The following is a 15,191-nucleotide window of genomic DNA, read 5'->3' as shown; positions in this document are numbered from 1 at the left end:
TGATTCAGATATTATGATGAATCAAATGGGAAGTGGGATGAAATTTATCCTTGCTTAGTAATCTTAACCACATAGGAAGTTCAATCAATGCTTTTTTAGCTTGCAAGGGGAAAAGTTAAAAAATACTCAAAGTACTTTATAAAATAGTTGTTATAATAATACTAATTATAAATCACTCATACCTATGTATGGAAAGAGCATAAATAAAGTTAGATGGGCTCTTTATATTAACACCATCATATTAACTCAGTATGAGTTTACGTATATGATTGAGGATAGTTTTAAAAAGTCACTATGTAAATGTCATATACCAGACATACTCTTTGATCAGTTACTAAGAGTAATGAGGTGAGAGTATGATAAACTTTTATAATAATATTTATTATTATGACAAAAGATCTTTTGAGATCTTTTGTAAAACTGTGGTGACTATGTTAATAATATATTATATTCTTGAAAAATGCCAAGAGAGTGAATGTAAAGTGTTCTCACCACAAAAATGATGATTGGGAGTTAAAGCATATGTTAATTAGCTAGATTTAGTCATTTTACAAACATATTGTACACTGTAAATATATACAGATTTATCTGCCAATTTACAAAAAGAAAACAGGTCAATTGAAAAATGGTTATTATTAGACAAAAAGCTGCTTGAGGGCAAAACTTATAATTACATATCCTTAGTGACTGAGAAGTAACTGGTGCATAGTAAGTCCTCTGCCACTGGCTGAAATTGTTGAACCAAATTTAAATAATTGGATCTATAATCATGTGTTATTTATTTATTTAGAGATGGAGTCTTGCTCTGTTGTCCAGGCTGGAGTACAGTGGTATGATCTCAGCTCACTGGAACCTCCGGCTTCTGGGTTCAAGCAATTCTCCTGCCTCAGCCTCCCGAGTAGCTAGGATTACTGGTGTGCACCACCACAGCCAGCTAACTTTTGTATTTTTAGTAGAGACAGGGTTTTGCCATGTTGGCCAGGCTGACCTCGAACTGCTGACTTCAAGTGGTCTGCCCGTCTTGGCCTCCCAAAATGCTGCGATTACAGGCGCTCGGCCGCCATGAGTAATTTAATTTCTGAAACTTTGTTACACATAATAGAACTGCATTTATAATCTTAATTTTTTGTGGCTTAGAAAAATTTAGGAAGAAAGCAAACTGTAGCAATGTTTTACATGTATTTACTTTATTTCAGTGGGAATACTGATCATCACTGTAGGATCATAATTGAATAATTTATCTTTTTAAACATTCCCATTTGAGAGAATGCTGGTTCATTCATTCAGTCAGTCATCCATTTTTTGATTTAATGAGCACTTATTGAGTAGGTACTTCTTTGAGGAAACTACTGTAGTGGAACAAAATACTAAACTGGATCAATGAACTGGAAAATACAACAGATCCAAATATTTTCCTCCCGTCAAAGAGACCTTTATTTCTTTTTAGAAGACCATGCTGCCTATAGGCATATTGGACACAAATAATTCTTGTTTACAATGTAAACAATATACTTTTTGAAAAGAATTTAAAGGTTCTTGATATTACAAATTGTGACTTTTTAAATCAAAAGTCAATATATCGGTAGATAAATATCTATTTTCATAAGAAATGACTTGAAAAACATTTATTTCACTATAAGACTTGAAATATAAACATAGTGATAATTCATGATGTTGCTTTTTTTTTGGTTAGCATGAATATACACATTTATGCTTGTTCTCATTTTGGGTGAGTGATTCTAATAGTATTATATATTCCGTATTACTTTAAAAGCATTTTGTCAACATATTGTAATATAACATACAATGTATTTTTATATATATTTTTCTAACTTAGTCATGCTTTTAGTTTAATAGCATAACATATTTTAAGCATATTTTAAACTATAATTGGTAGAGGCAATTTAAAGTATATATGCTTTAGTATAAACATGATCATACAGCAAGCATATTAACTTGGGGAAAACATGCAGAAACACAAGAAGCTATCATTATTTTCGTGAAGCCATAATTTTGTTATTTTTATTTTTATAAATATAGAAGAAAAAAAGCCCTGAATGGTTTGGCAATCATGTGGGGATATAATGTACGTAGTAATGTTACACGGTGTAATAGTTATTATTTCTTGATGGTTCTTCCTTACTTAGACATAAATTCCAATGTAAATCGGTTTGCTTGGGACAGTTCTAGTTGATACTTGTTGTGCCTTCTAAATTGTTAAGAGCATCTACTTGTATTTTAAAAAGTGACCTGCTTTGGATGATTAAATATGTGGTCACTGCCATCACAGAGCATTTTGTAAGAAGGGTTGTTTGTGAATGAACTAGTTGTGAAAGTTGACAGGTCCTCCCAGGATTCCTAGGAAGCCTGACGTGACTGGTTACTATGGTAACAGAGTACTATGTGAATACACATTTCACACAGTCTCATAGCATCATACATGTCCAAATCTCCCTTTCAGTCTTTCTTGTAAATGGTGATCTGGCTTTTACTTGGTTACTCTCTGTGACCAAATAGAAACTACGACCTCCCTCTGCTTCTCATCTGTATTTTTCAGTGCTTAGGAAAGAGGGTGCAGCTGGAGAAACCATATAAAAAACAATGCAGCTAATTGTTTCCAGTCAAGAAACTCCACCAGGCCTCATCTTCCTTCTTCCTACTTCCTTCTACATCAGTTCCCGAGAGCCTGGGATTTTGACTTTTTTGTTGCAGCCTCTGCCAGGTCCATCTCCATGGAGTGAGCAAAACTAGAATCACCCTCAGGAGGCACTTTGGAAACACAGTCCTCACATTTCTGTATTACCGTGTCGAGTGATTGTCATGAACTTGTAGTGACTGGGTATTAAAGTAACTAGGCTTTCTGCATTGCTCAGAGATGTATTTAGCCCTCCAAGCCCTTCAAATATCCTTCAAACCAGTCCCCGTAATGAAAATCCTGTATATAATTTTCTGGATTTGGAAAGTAAGTCTACTATACATTAAAAATTATTTTCCCATGGTTTTATTATACCGTAAACTTTTTGAAAATGCAACGACTGTGTCCATGGAGAGAAGATTCTGTATTTGTTGCATTCCATATTTTACCGAGCATTGTGTGCTGTTGTTGTAACAAATCATAATATGATGGCTACACTGGTTTTGGTATTTGAATAACTGATATGACACATTACATCATATCTGTCTTCTCATTATCTTCCTGACCGAAGCATTTACCTTCTGAACTACTATTTTATTATAAATAATTTTTACAAACTATAAAATCCTTTTACAGTTTATACTGTAATGAGGACTTTTTTCTGATGAAAAAACATTGAGTAGGTAGGTCACATTATCTAAGAATATCCTTTCTGATATAAAAATGAAGAGTTGGGTCTCAAAGGATTCAGTGCCATTGCATCATCACTGCCTGTGGAACCCAGACATTGCACTACCCATGGGCCTAAAGTCTAGACCTCCAGCATCAGAAAGGGTAGGGCACTGCCAGCTGGGCCTCACTATGCCTGTGGAGGAAATTTGGACACCTTTTCCATTTCCGAAAGGCTTTGATTTTCAGATAATTCTTTTGCAAGGAATGAGATATGTTTACCTTAACATATGTATGTATGTATGTATGTAACGTATGTATGTAGCTTAACACGCATTCATTTACATTTCCCTGTGGGAGCACACAGAAGAAACTAACATTTCCTTTCATGTGATGACCCTTGAGCTCTTTGAATAGAGCTGGCATTCAGTTTCTTCTCCCAATCCTCCTAGGAATGTTTTGAAGGCCCTGGACTCATCTTCAGTCAGGGAGGGAGACTCTTCCCTTTCAGACCCAGGACATTATGCCTCTACTATTGCAAGCAAAGACACCACCCCTTATTTATTTCCTGGTGCCGGTAATCCCACAATAGTGTTGACTTACACTGCTTTTGAAATCAACCAAGCCCTACACAGTCTATTGTAATTACTGTAGTTGAACTTCCTTTAAATGTGTGATTAATTTTGTGATCCCTGGAACTCCATAGAAACCTAGAGACATAGATTCTTTGTAAACAAATAATGATATAAATAAAGATATCTCCTTGACCCCAATGCAGTACCAGTTTTCTGTCCTATACTATAATATGGATTGGTAAAAAGGTAGTGGTGGAAGTAGTGACAGAATCCAAATCTGATGCAGACTCATGGTTCAAGAATCATTAAAGTATGTTTTGTTCTTCCAGCTTCTCGCCTGGATGTCGGTTAACTATTGAGGGTACAAAGGCAAGATAGGTCTTTGGGGGTAATGAGGCAGAAGCAATTTTAGCTCCTGATGGGAGGTAAAAAAGAAAGAAGCTAAAGAGAAAATGCACACCTTAATAGAATAACTCAAAAAAAGTTATGGAGAGTTGTGTGAGTAATAAACAACTCATTCAGAAAGTTACTTTGGCTTAGAAAGTACCTAAGCAGCCTAATTATGTAGTCATTTCACATCTATCTTATGTGAAATTGGCAGTACCAAACAAACAGCTTCTCTTTTTTTCTTTTCTTGTTCCAGGTCTTTGGAAAATAGTCACTTTTTTCTCTGATAGATTTAAATTATCTCTTTTGTTGAAATTGATTTGTGTTACTGCTTTTCATTTTTCAGCAGATTTTCTCATTATTCGTTGGTATCAAAGTGTCAATAGATCCTGAGAACAGGGTACACTTATGTCCTGTTTATGTGGTGCGCATTAAAGGGCTTTATTTTTAAGTCAACTTTCCTCCACATTGTGAGTGGCATATGTATACCTATTGCTTGGTATTTTGAGTTTTAAAGTATTTAAGCAAGAAAGCCTGAAACTAATTAAATTCCAGTGGTTTATTTATTAATATTAATTTACAAGCTTGTAGCTTAATCAGTATCCTGCTTTCTTTTTTTTTTTTCTTTAAAGACTTGGCATAATTTTACATAACCTTGTGATTGCCTTGAAAAGGCTGTAGTGTTCTTCCATCATTAGATGACAATTTTCTTTTCTAGTTTGATAACTCTAAGTTCTCAAGTCAGTAAGCCTATAGCGAGCCATTCATTGAAGGGGTGTTCATTGTGAATAGCATGGCCAATTAAATGAGGAATAATTGGTTTAGTTGAGCACCTTGCAATTCTTCTCTGGTTTAGAATACTGCAGAAACTCGACGGTTCTTTCTCATGCTGGTGTGTGATTTTGCTTTCTTTAAAACCTGATGTGCCTAAGTACATTTACCCTACCAGTAGATGGTTTAATTTGATTTTAATGATATTCTATTTGGCTCTATAAACTGTACTGAAGCCAGCTCTGCCATGCTGTTAAAAATGTAATCTGTTCTATAATGGCATTAGGTGATAATGAAAGCAGATATTAGAGACATAACCATTTTCATATTTAATAGAGAAGCAATGTGTTCTAGGTAATGAAGTTAGGACTTTAACATAACATTGTAAGCACATGTTAACTCTGTATTTTGGAAGGCTGTCTTTTAGATCTAAGTAAATATAATTCAAAATGTCCCTATACTTGTTTATCTGTTAGGTGCTGTCTTGTTTTGTTTTACACGTAATAACTGCCAGGATCATTTATTTGGCAGAACCTCAGAATAAAAACAACCCAAACCAACTAAATGTACAACTAAGAACTAATAAAATCTTTGAAGCTTGAAACTGTAGAAATGAGGTAATGTTTTTTTTCCTTGGATAACTACATCCAATCTATTATTTGAATGGCAAACAACTAAGCAACATTTGTATGCTTTCTTTTGTAGTAAGGTGGAAACATTTTTCATCAGTTTTTCAACTGTTAGTTGGAATATTTGCGATCACTTTAAAGTGTGACAGTAATATGAAGCTCCCAAGATGACCAGCAGCATAACCTTTAGCCTATTTGTGTTCATTTTAAAATATGCTTTTATTGAATAATTAATATGTCTAGGCACTTTAGTGTGAAAACTGGAAATGTCTCCTATCCACTCCAGTGTAATCAGTGTAAATAGTTTCCTGTGTATCCCTCTATACATTTTCTATCATATATAAGCATACATGTAATAGATTTTTTTTCAAAGAGACAAGATCTTGATATGTTGCCCAGGCTGGAGTGCAGGGGCTATTCACAGATATGATCATAGTGCACTACGGCCTAGAATTTCTGGGCTCAGACAATCCTCCTGCCTCAGCCTCTCAAGTAGCTGGGAGTACAGGTATCTGCTATTGTGCCTGGCCTAACATTTTGTCTTCTGAAAATTATAAAAATGAGGGAATTGTACTATGTGTACAGTTCTCCAACTGGTTATTTCATAAACAATGTACTGTGCAATCTTTTCTGTATCAGGCACATATTTTATTTTTTTTCTAATGAATGCCTAAGATGACATTGTAGGTATGAACTTCATGCTTAATTTTAGTTTGTTCTTGGTTGTTTTCCAATTTTAAGTTTGAAGTTAGATGCAGTTACATGAACCAAGTGAATTCTATTCTGGTTTTCCTACCTCTAAAATGCCTTTTGTCATTTGTTCTGGTATCTTCAGAGATAAACAAATACATTTTGTAGGCAGACAGAACTACATAAAAGATTTTTTTTTCTTTTTGGCTTATTTTTTTTTCTGAATGATTTCTTTATCCCTGGAAATAATACAATGTAATTCTTCAAATATATAGCTGACACATGCTTTCAAACCAAGCCATTGCAGGTGAGACTGACCTGGAAAACAGATCCAAAATCAAAGTGATCACATCAGTTAAGCACAGAATACACCCTCTTACAGCGAAAGACGTTCAGAGCAATTCATGAGTATGAAAGACAAAACATGGTTAGGTTAAGGATTAGGAATAGATGACCAGGTTGGGGAAAGAAAGTTAATATCTTACACTCCCCACATGATACTCTTGTGTTTTTCACCCTCCAACCTCCTATAAAATGGCAGCACATAATTTAGGCAATCAGTTCTGTCTTTGGTATGAGAATTGGACTGGGATTTAGGAGACCTTGGTTGCCTTATTCAGCTACTGTATCAAAGCCAAATAAAGTTGCATGAGCATGACTGTAGCAGAGAATGAAAGAGAATGGAGTTCAGGAAAAAATTAGGGCCGAATTAGATAGGAAATAAGGAGAGAGGTGTGTGTGTGTGTGTGTGTGTGTGTGTGTGTGTGTGTGCGCGCGTGCTGAGAAGTGAGGAGACTGGTTATAATGTTATACAGTAAATCATTTTATAGAAGAAGATTAATCTGGGAGTAAATTGCAAAGCCAAAGGATTACATGACTAGGCTAATAAGTTGTGTTTTTTTGTTTTGTTTTGTTTTGTTTGTTCGTTTTTGGTAACTGAGTTCTGAAGTTGATGAGAACCCAGATTTGTATGTCATAGCAGTAGAAACAGAGAGGGAAGAGTTTGAGAGTATTCATATTAAAAGTTGAAAACAGCACATTGTTGGTTTGAAAGATGGTTAAAGAGCTTTAATTTCCTAATTATTTTGATGGATGAGAAGGAGGGAGGGGACTTTTTTATCAACTAGTTATGTCCTTTTGAAAAACAAGTTTTTTTTTTTTTAAGATCTAAATTTTATTACATCCTTTTAAAACATTAAGTTTTTGTTTATTTAAAGAGATATGTTGTTATGAACAGGATGTTACTATGAAATTTTTTGAAGATTGTGTTTCTTTTTCTTTGCCATAAAAATGAATATGATCATATTGTGGATAATTGTCCTAACCATAATTATAGCTCTGTTTTCTAGGGAAACAATGAAATATATTCTTGGAAGAAAATAAGTTTAGAAAATACTCGTTAATCTTTCTAGTACAATTATATTCATTATTTATTTTGCTTTTTAAATCAGTAAATTATTAGCTACTGAAAATTATAATTACTGCCAATGAATAGATAAGGCTTTACATATTCAATCATTTAATTAGTGATTAACTACTTTTTTGACTTTACAAGTAAATCATTCAGTTTTGGAAATTTAAGTCAACCACTAAATATTAATATTCTTTGTAGAATTTTACATTGTTTCACTAAGACTAAAAGTGTACCTAAGATTGGCTGTTGTGAAGTTTTAAAAATGTGTATTCTTTTATTTTAAAATATATTAATATTATGTATTATTAGGATATGAGCAAACATGTTTCCTTCAATTTTTTTTTAACCATGTATGTAGTCAGTCATTACTAAGAGAGAGTGAGTGGGGAGTTGCTGCCCCATCCCTTTATCTGTGCGTACCACTGTTCTGAAGATACTTTGTTGATGACATATATGAGCAAGATATTTGGACAAAGAGCCTATTTTCTGATCCTCTAGCTAATATGCATATATATGAAAAAATAAATAACATTCAGGTGTGTGCTGTCTTTTGTTCATGTTCAAAGCAGTCTCAAGGATTTTTTCACAGGGGTGTTCTCCTGTATATACTTGAGGCCACCATCAGATTTTTAAAGCCAGGCTTAGAATAGTGACTATAACCAGGTTTATCTTCTCTTTTGCATTCATGGTATATTGCCTTCTAAACTGTACCCAAATTCTTTATTAGAATCACTTTTAACAAAGTACTCCAAGCTGTAACCTTCAGTTGATGAATCTTGCTCTTTGGAGAACTAGTTTTATTCATGCCCTAGACTATTACCAAGCAGACAGCTTGAAGGCAGTCCATTGTCCTGATAGGCTAATAAAATCAACATTCATACCTAGTTTTCCTAAAGTATGGGTATATGTCATTATCCATTCATGGTTTGCTTTTCATGCTTTTCATATACATCAAGCCAAATGTCTGGGGCACAAAGATGTCCAATATTTTCTTAATCTCAAGGAGCTGATAATTAAGTGTTACAGGAGAAATTATCGTGCAGTTAGAATAAAGCTGTTAGGTATAATGTGAAAACATGCTCTAGGGCATAAAGGGAAAAAATGGTGAGAGTGTTTATACACTAAACTGCTGTCATCATTGGAAAACAGCTGCTTTTAAACTGAATAATTTCTTCAGCAATCACTAGATAATAGTTAAAATGAAAGAACCATCTCTTTAGCCCTTATTACATGCTAGGCACCTACAAATATTTAATTGTCAAATATCTCTTTAAAATTAACCTTATACCAAAGTATTTTACCTTGATTAAAAAAAGCTCATGAGTCTTTTCTCCAAACTCAACAAATCACAATTGTATAATGTTATGAAGAACTCATGGATTAAATGTTTGTTTCGTTGCTCAGCATACATTTTAGTGTATTTTGCTTTTCTGAGAAGGTGTCGTACCTTGTTTTCATTTAATTTCTATAGCATATACACTTTGTGCTTAAGCTGTCTTTGTCTGATCTGCATTTGAGGAGCAAGCTATGTTAGCACTGTGAGCCATTCTCATTTGCAACTCAATAATTTTGACAGTGCTTCTAAGTATGTAGACCTGTATTATAAATGTTAGGGGAGGTTTAGAAATGTAATGGGAGAGGCGGTCCCCATTTTTATCCTTTGTGTTACTTATAATTGGCTGACTTTTAACACATTCACGGGGTGTTTTATACGTGGTCCTGCGTTTAGAAATCAAATTCAGATTTTAGCGATTCCTTTATTAGCATTTTCTTTCCTATTAAGAATTTGAATGTGCACATACCAAGTCATTTAACCCTGCCTAAGCATCTTTTATCATTTAAAATATTTGATAAACTTATCAGACACCTCAATCAATGTTTTTCTGAACGGAAAAATGACTTAATATTAATCTTTACAACCAGAAATTTGGGGAAAGCTATGCTTGCGTTAGTTGGAGACCTCCCATGCTTCAATGTATGTTGCTTGAGGTTGCCTTAGTTTGTTGGATAGCCAGGCCCCTCTTTGAATTCACTGTATGCTTGTGATTAATGTAATCTCACACAACTTCTCTATTCTTCATCCAAAACTCAATGTTTTAATGAGATATGCTTTTCTGTTTTGTTTTGTGTTTCTATGGTTTTCTAAGTTGGTTAATGAAAGCTTTTAGTCTGAAGGAAGGGAAATGCCTGTGGGATCAATGCTGAACCTCTGTGGTCCCTACAGTTACTTTTTTTATCGACTTTATCAGAAAACTGAGTGGATCATGGTAAATTCTCCACTGGTTTTGTTAAAACTACCAGTGGACAGTGAAACACATGGAGTAGGCTTGAACCTTAATTGAAATCCAACATCAAGTATTTCTTATTATACAGTCTGTCTTTTTTCCTTTTGGAATTTCTTTTGTCTGTTACTGTGCTATGATAAGCTCATCTGCAATTTCAGCACTTGGGAAGAGATATTTTACAAAGGAGGGGAGGATGCAAGAGGAATGATAAATGGCAAGGAAAACCACTCACTCTTAATGCTTTTTGTCGTACTCATGTCCTCTTGTCCTGTCAAACATACCTTTTCTGCAGTGAATTCAACTCTTGTTATGTGGCATTGTCATTTTACAAGGGAAGACTAGCCAGAGAATTTCTGATGGATGTCAAGGAGATGGAGTGGTACTTTACATTTTGTAGGTGATTGATAGGTTTAGTGTCTTGTATCTAGAAAGTGGACACACAGAGTAGAGCAGCTTATTTGAGACTCTTCTTCCTCCCTCCATGGCCAAGGAAATTATAGGAAGCATTCCAGTTAGCTGAATGGTTCATAAATATGTGACAGTTTTTTTGTTGGTTGGTTGGCTTTTGTTGTTTGATACTAATGGACCAAGAAAAAAAAAGCAAATTTTTATTTTGAATAATGAGGGTGAATGAGTAATATGAATAATATGGTTCTTTTCTGTAACAGATTTCAGATAACTTGATTTAATTGGGAGTAACATATTTTCTAACATAGAAAAAAGAATATTGAGTTTCCAGTTCAACATGGTAACATGAGCAAATATGTTTATCTTTATACCCTCCTGAATATCTCACTAAGACTAAAATAAAAGGGAAAAAAGGATAGAAACATACATGAATAAAGAGGATTGGAGAGGAGATAAACGTCAGTTAGAAATGCTATGAATTTATCGATAATATAAATTAGAAGGAGGGGTTTCTAGAGCAGAAGAAGTTGCATACCTAGTGCTTTCAGGGGGAGGTGCCAACAAACAGGAAGCGAAGTGATGATTCAGAACCTGGGAGAGGACAGCAATTGGCAATGTGAGGAAGTACGGAAGCCAGGTGTGAAATATGGGACTAAAACAAAGAAGTTTGTTCAAAGTCTAAGTAGGGGATATTATTGTTTTGGTATATGTTATAGTTTTGCTAAATTTTATAAATGTTACTATATGTTATAGCTTTCCCTGCATGAAAAGACACTGACTACCAAAGTGCCCTTACTGTAGTCAGAATGAGGTTTATTCTATGGAGACATTGAACTTAGAGAGGTTCCATACATTGGAACACCACGCACAGCTGAGGGTGGAGTCTCACAATACACAGTGAGATATCCCATCAATTATTTCCAATAGCATTGGCAGACTGGCCTGTAACTATCCCCTCACGCATCTCTACACAGATTAGTGAAAGCTAATTTTCTGGAGAAACTGGCTCCAGAGGAAGAGATGGTGACATTTGAAGAGTCAGGTCACATTTGAAAATCTGTTCACTCTGCAGTGAAACCCTTTGGTTGACAAGCTGCAGCCCTCGTGCATAGTGTTCCTAGGCTGTTTGTTTTCTCACTTGGAAATATATACAAGAATCACTAAGTGTTTGGAATGTGCTCTGACAAGAAATAAAGAGGCCACAAGAAGGGGAAAAACCCACTAAAAAGGAAATTGGGGAAACAAAATTATAGGTATGGATCAGAAAAAATGACTTAAATAAGCAAGAGAGAATGTTAACTTAGAGAAACAAAAGAAAAGTTGCATCCACATAAAAGAATGTGATGCTATTCCTGTCAGAACTATTGAAGAACAAGAGCGACCTTGTGAGAACTAAAAAATTGGAAGAAGGAGTAAAATAAAGAGTAGAAGCATTTGAACATTAAGGGTGTATCCTAGAAAATAGAACAAGTAGAACATATAGTATCCAACTTATGCTGTTTTCAGAAAAAGAGCAGAACAAATAAAATACAATGAATTCTCAAAGTAATAAAATTAAGTACCAGGACTGAAGGAAAGATGCTTCCACATGCTGAGTGCATTGCCAAATTAATGAAACATGGGTAGAAACACCGTCGCAAAATTTCAGAACCCTAGGCTTGAAGACCAGATCTCAGAGGCCTCTAGATGAGAAGAATTCATGTGTTGTGTATGAAGGATTAAGAATCCAAGTGACATCGGATATACATGCAGTATAATGGAAACTAGAAGTGAAAGAAAATCGCAAAACAATAGCTGATGACAGCTCTAGGGAACAACAAACCCAAATTGGAGCATGAGCACTGAGGGCTTCAGGAATGTAGATCAAGTGATATCTTTGATCATATGAAAATCCATGCTGAAAGTGGTTTGAATGTTGGAGAATTTTGGATTCTAAGCAAAGGGGAAAAGGACAGGCAACTGTTAAATCCAAGAAAAATATAAGGTTTTACAAGAAGGGAAATATCATAATAGACTATTTGGCTTATCAGAGAAAATATGTACTCATAATAATGCAAATACTGCCTAATACCTTTAAAAAGTGAAATTTTATATTTGTTCCAGAATAATCGACTCTTAGGAGTTATACATTTCCTTGCCATTATTAAGGAGTAATAAATTACCAACTATATTCTTTTAACTACATTTTAAAGTTATTCCCTTATGTGTATAAATTTTTTAAATATTTAGCTATTTATTAAAGAAAATGCTCAAAGTAAAGGAAAGGGCTTCAATTCATTAGAGTAAAACAAATAATATTAGTAAACGATTGGAATCAGAATGCTTTGAGAGGAAATGAATTATCTTGTTACTGATAGATATTTCAGAATTTTAAATGATATTAAGTATATGGACTAAGTGGTATTGTTTATATAAGAATATTGTGACTTTCACAAATAGTGATAACCATCTGGGAATATTTCTTCTGGAAAGTAGTGTATATATTATGTATATGAACATATATATATATTATAATGATATTCTTTTGATGATGTGATGGATTCACTTTGGGACTATAGCCACAGAATTATGTAGTATAGCAGTTAATTGATTAACAGTTTATTAAACTGCAAAACAAAATTCTGTAACTTTCTTTTCTATTCAAATACTAACGCTTTAAAAATAAGAACTGGTATTCAACAAATCTTCATGGCAGAGTACAGAGTGATTTTTAAGACAGGTGAAGTATTGTGTTTCTCATTGCTAATTCAACTAATTTCTATTTTAACAATAGCAGTTTTTAAAATTGCAATGCTTTTTGCTTTTTTCTCTAATCAACACCATGCTGGTTATAAACGAAAAGGTTCACTTAAAATTTTTTTCTGCAATATGCTTGATTGTTAATTTCCAGGTCAGCATCTAGTCTATCAAAGTTTCATGGGATGATAATTTATGGTTATAATGGATAGTCTATTTAAAACTATGATGAGGTCACTCTGTCTTAAGAAGCTGAAGTACTGTATCCCATTCTCTCACTTACTCAGAATTGCATCCCGTTAGTTTGCTAATTTCCCATCTTTAAGGACTGTGTTTTGTTCAAATAAAACTTCAGCATTCCCACTGCCTAATTTATTGCTAGCAGTTCACATTCATCAATTGGGTGCCTGATTTATTAGGCAAATCACATTGCTTGCTTTCTTCCCTTCCCTCCCCTCCATTTTCCTTCTACTGCCCTCCTTACCAGGTGGAGGAATGATTTCTCTTTCCCAGGTAGTGCTTTCTTCTGTTATTTCTTGGATTTGAGGGCTCTAATCTTATCTCGTGCTGTATATAGTGCAGATTTTAAGTTTAACTTAAAACCTTCCCTGATTCCAGTGTCCAATGTACTATTTTAAAAATTGTAGTTGAATGAATTTAGCACATTTTCCAGCAATAACAATAGAATCAGAGATTCAGAGAAGTAGGGTTGAAATGGACCTTAACATGTGTTTAAATCCTTCAAGTTCAAATAAAAAATTATTTTTCTTAAAGCAGGAGCATTTATATTTCTCTCTAGAAAATATCAGTCAATGCACTCATCTAATAAATAAAAGAAGTTGCATCACTAAGGCCCTGCCCCCAAATGCTCCATATCTGTGAGCAGACTAGACAGCAAAATACAAGTTGCCCCTGATCTTTTACCAAGAATTCTCAGCCCATTTCAACATCTAGTGAGGCCAGCATTAGCTGCCTACTGTACGAGCTTTCTGATGGGGTTACATCTAGTAGCGCAGAACTTCTCAAACTCTCTATGGTGATGAATCAATCTTCCTCTTCCTCCCCTCTTCCCCCTCCTCCACCTCTTGCTCTCTTTTTTCTTCCAATCCATTGCAGATTGATTCTTTCATAAAATACAGCTAAATTAATTTATAAAATTGTGTAAAAAGACACATAAAACACCTGCCCCCAATTTTTATTGCTAGATCTAATAGACAAGAAAATGTTGAGTTGCTACCAAAATTTCTAAGTTTATTCTTTTTAAAAACTTTCACTTTAAGTTCAGGGGTACATGTGCAGGTTTGTTACATAAGTAAACTTGTGTCATGGAGTTTGTTGTACAGATTATTTCATCACCCAGGTATTAAGCCTAGTAGCCATTAGTTATTTTTCCTGATCCTCTCTCTCCTTCTCCACCCTCTAATAGGCCACAGTATGTGTCTATGTGTCAATGTGTTCTCATCATTTAATTCCCACTTATAAGTGAGAACATGTTGTATTCAGAAGCAGAAAATCTAAGTTAATCCTTCCTTCCCTCCTTCCCTCCTTCCCTCCTTCCCTCCCTCCTTCCCTCCTTCCCTCCCTCCCTCCCTCCCTCCCTCCCTCCCTCCCTCCCTCCCTCCCTCCCTCCCTCCCTCCCTCCCTTCCTTCCTTCCTTCCTTCCTTCCTTCCTTCCTTCCTTCCTTCCTTCCTTCCTTCCTTCCTTCCTTCCTTCCTTCCTTCCTTCCTTCCTTCATTTTTTTGACGGAGTTTCACTCGTTGCCCAGGCAGGCAATGGTGCATTCTCGGTCACTGCAACCTCTGCCTCTTGGGTTCGAGCGATTCTCCTGCCTCAGCACCCCAAGTAGCTGGGATTACAGGTGCCCGCCACCATGCCCAGCTAATTTTTTTGTATTTTTAGTAGAGACAGGGTTTCAACCATGTTGGCCAGGCTGGTGTCGAACTCCTGACCTCAGGTGATCCGCCCGCCTCAGCCTCCCAAAGTGCTGGGAT

General features: G+C 35.1%; 1 protein-coding gene across 5 annotated transcripts in view; it reads left to right on the top strand.

Moving 5' to 3' along the window:
* LOC105477239 (glypican 6) overlaps window positions 1–15,191 on the top strand; it is a 1,180,155-nt gene that overhangs the window by 99,525 nt on the left and 1,065,439 nt on the right. The gene's annotated exons all lie outside the window — the stretch shown is intronic.

This window comes from Macaca nemestrina, chromosome 16, assembly GCF_043159975.1.
Source record: "Macaca nemestrina isolate mMacNem1 chromosome 16, mMacNem.hap1, whole genome shotgun sequence".
NCBI lineage: Eukaryota > Metazoa > Chordata > Mammalia > Primates > Cercopithecidae > Macaca > Macaca nemestrina.
Note: the sequence above shows the minus strand (reverse complement) of the source record. Positions and strands in the feature narration are given on the sequence as shown.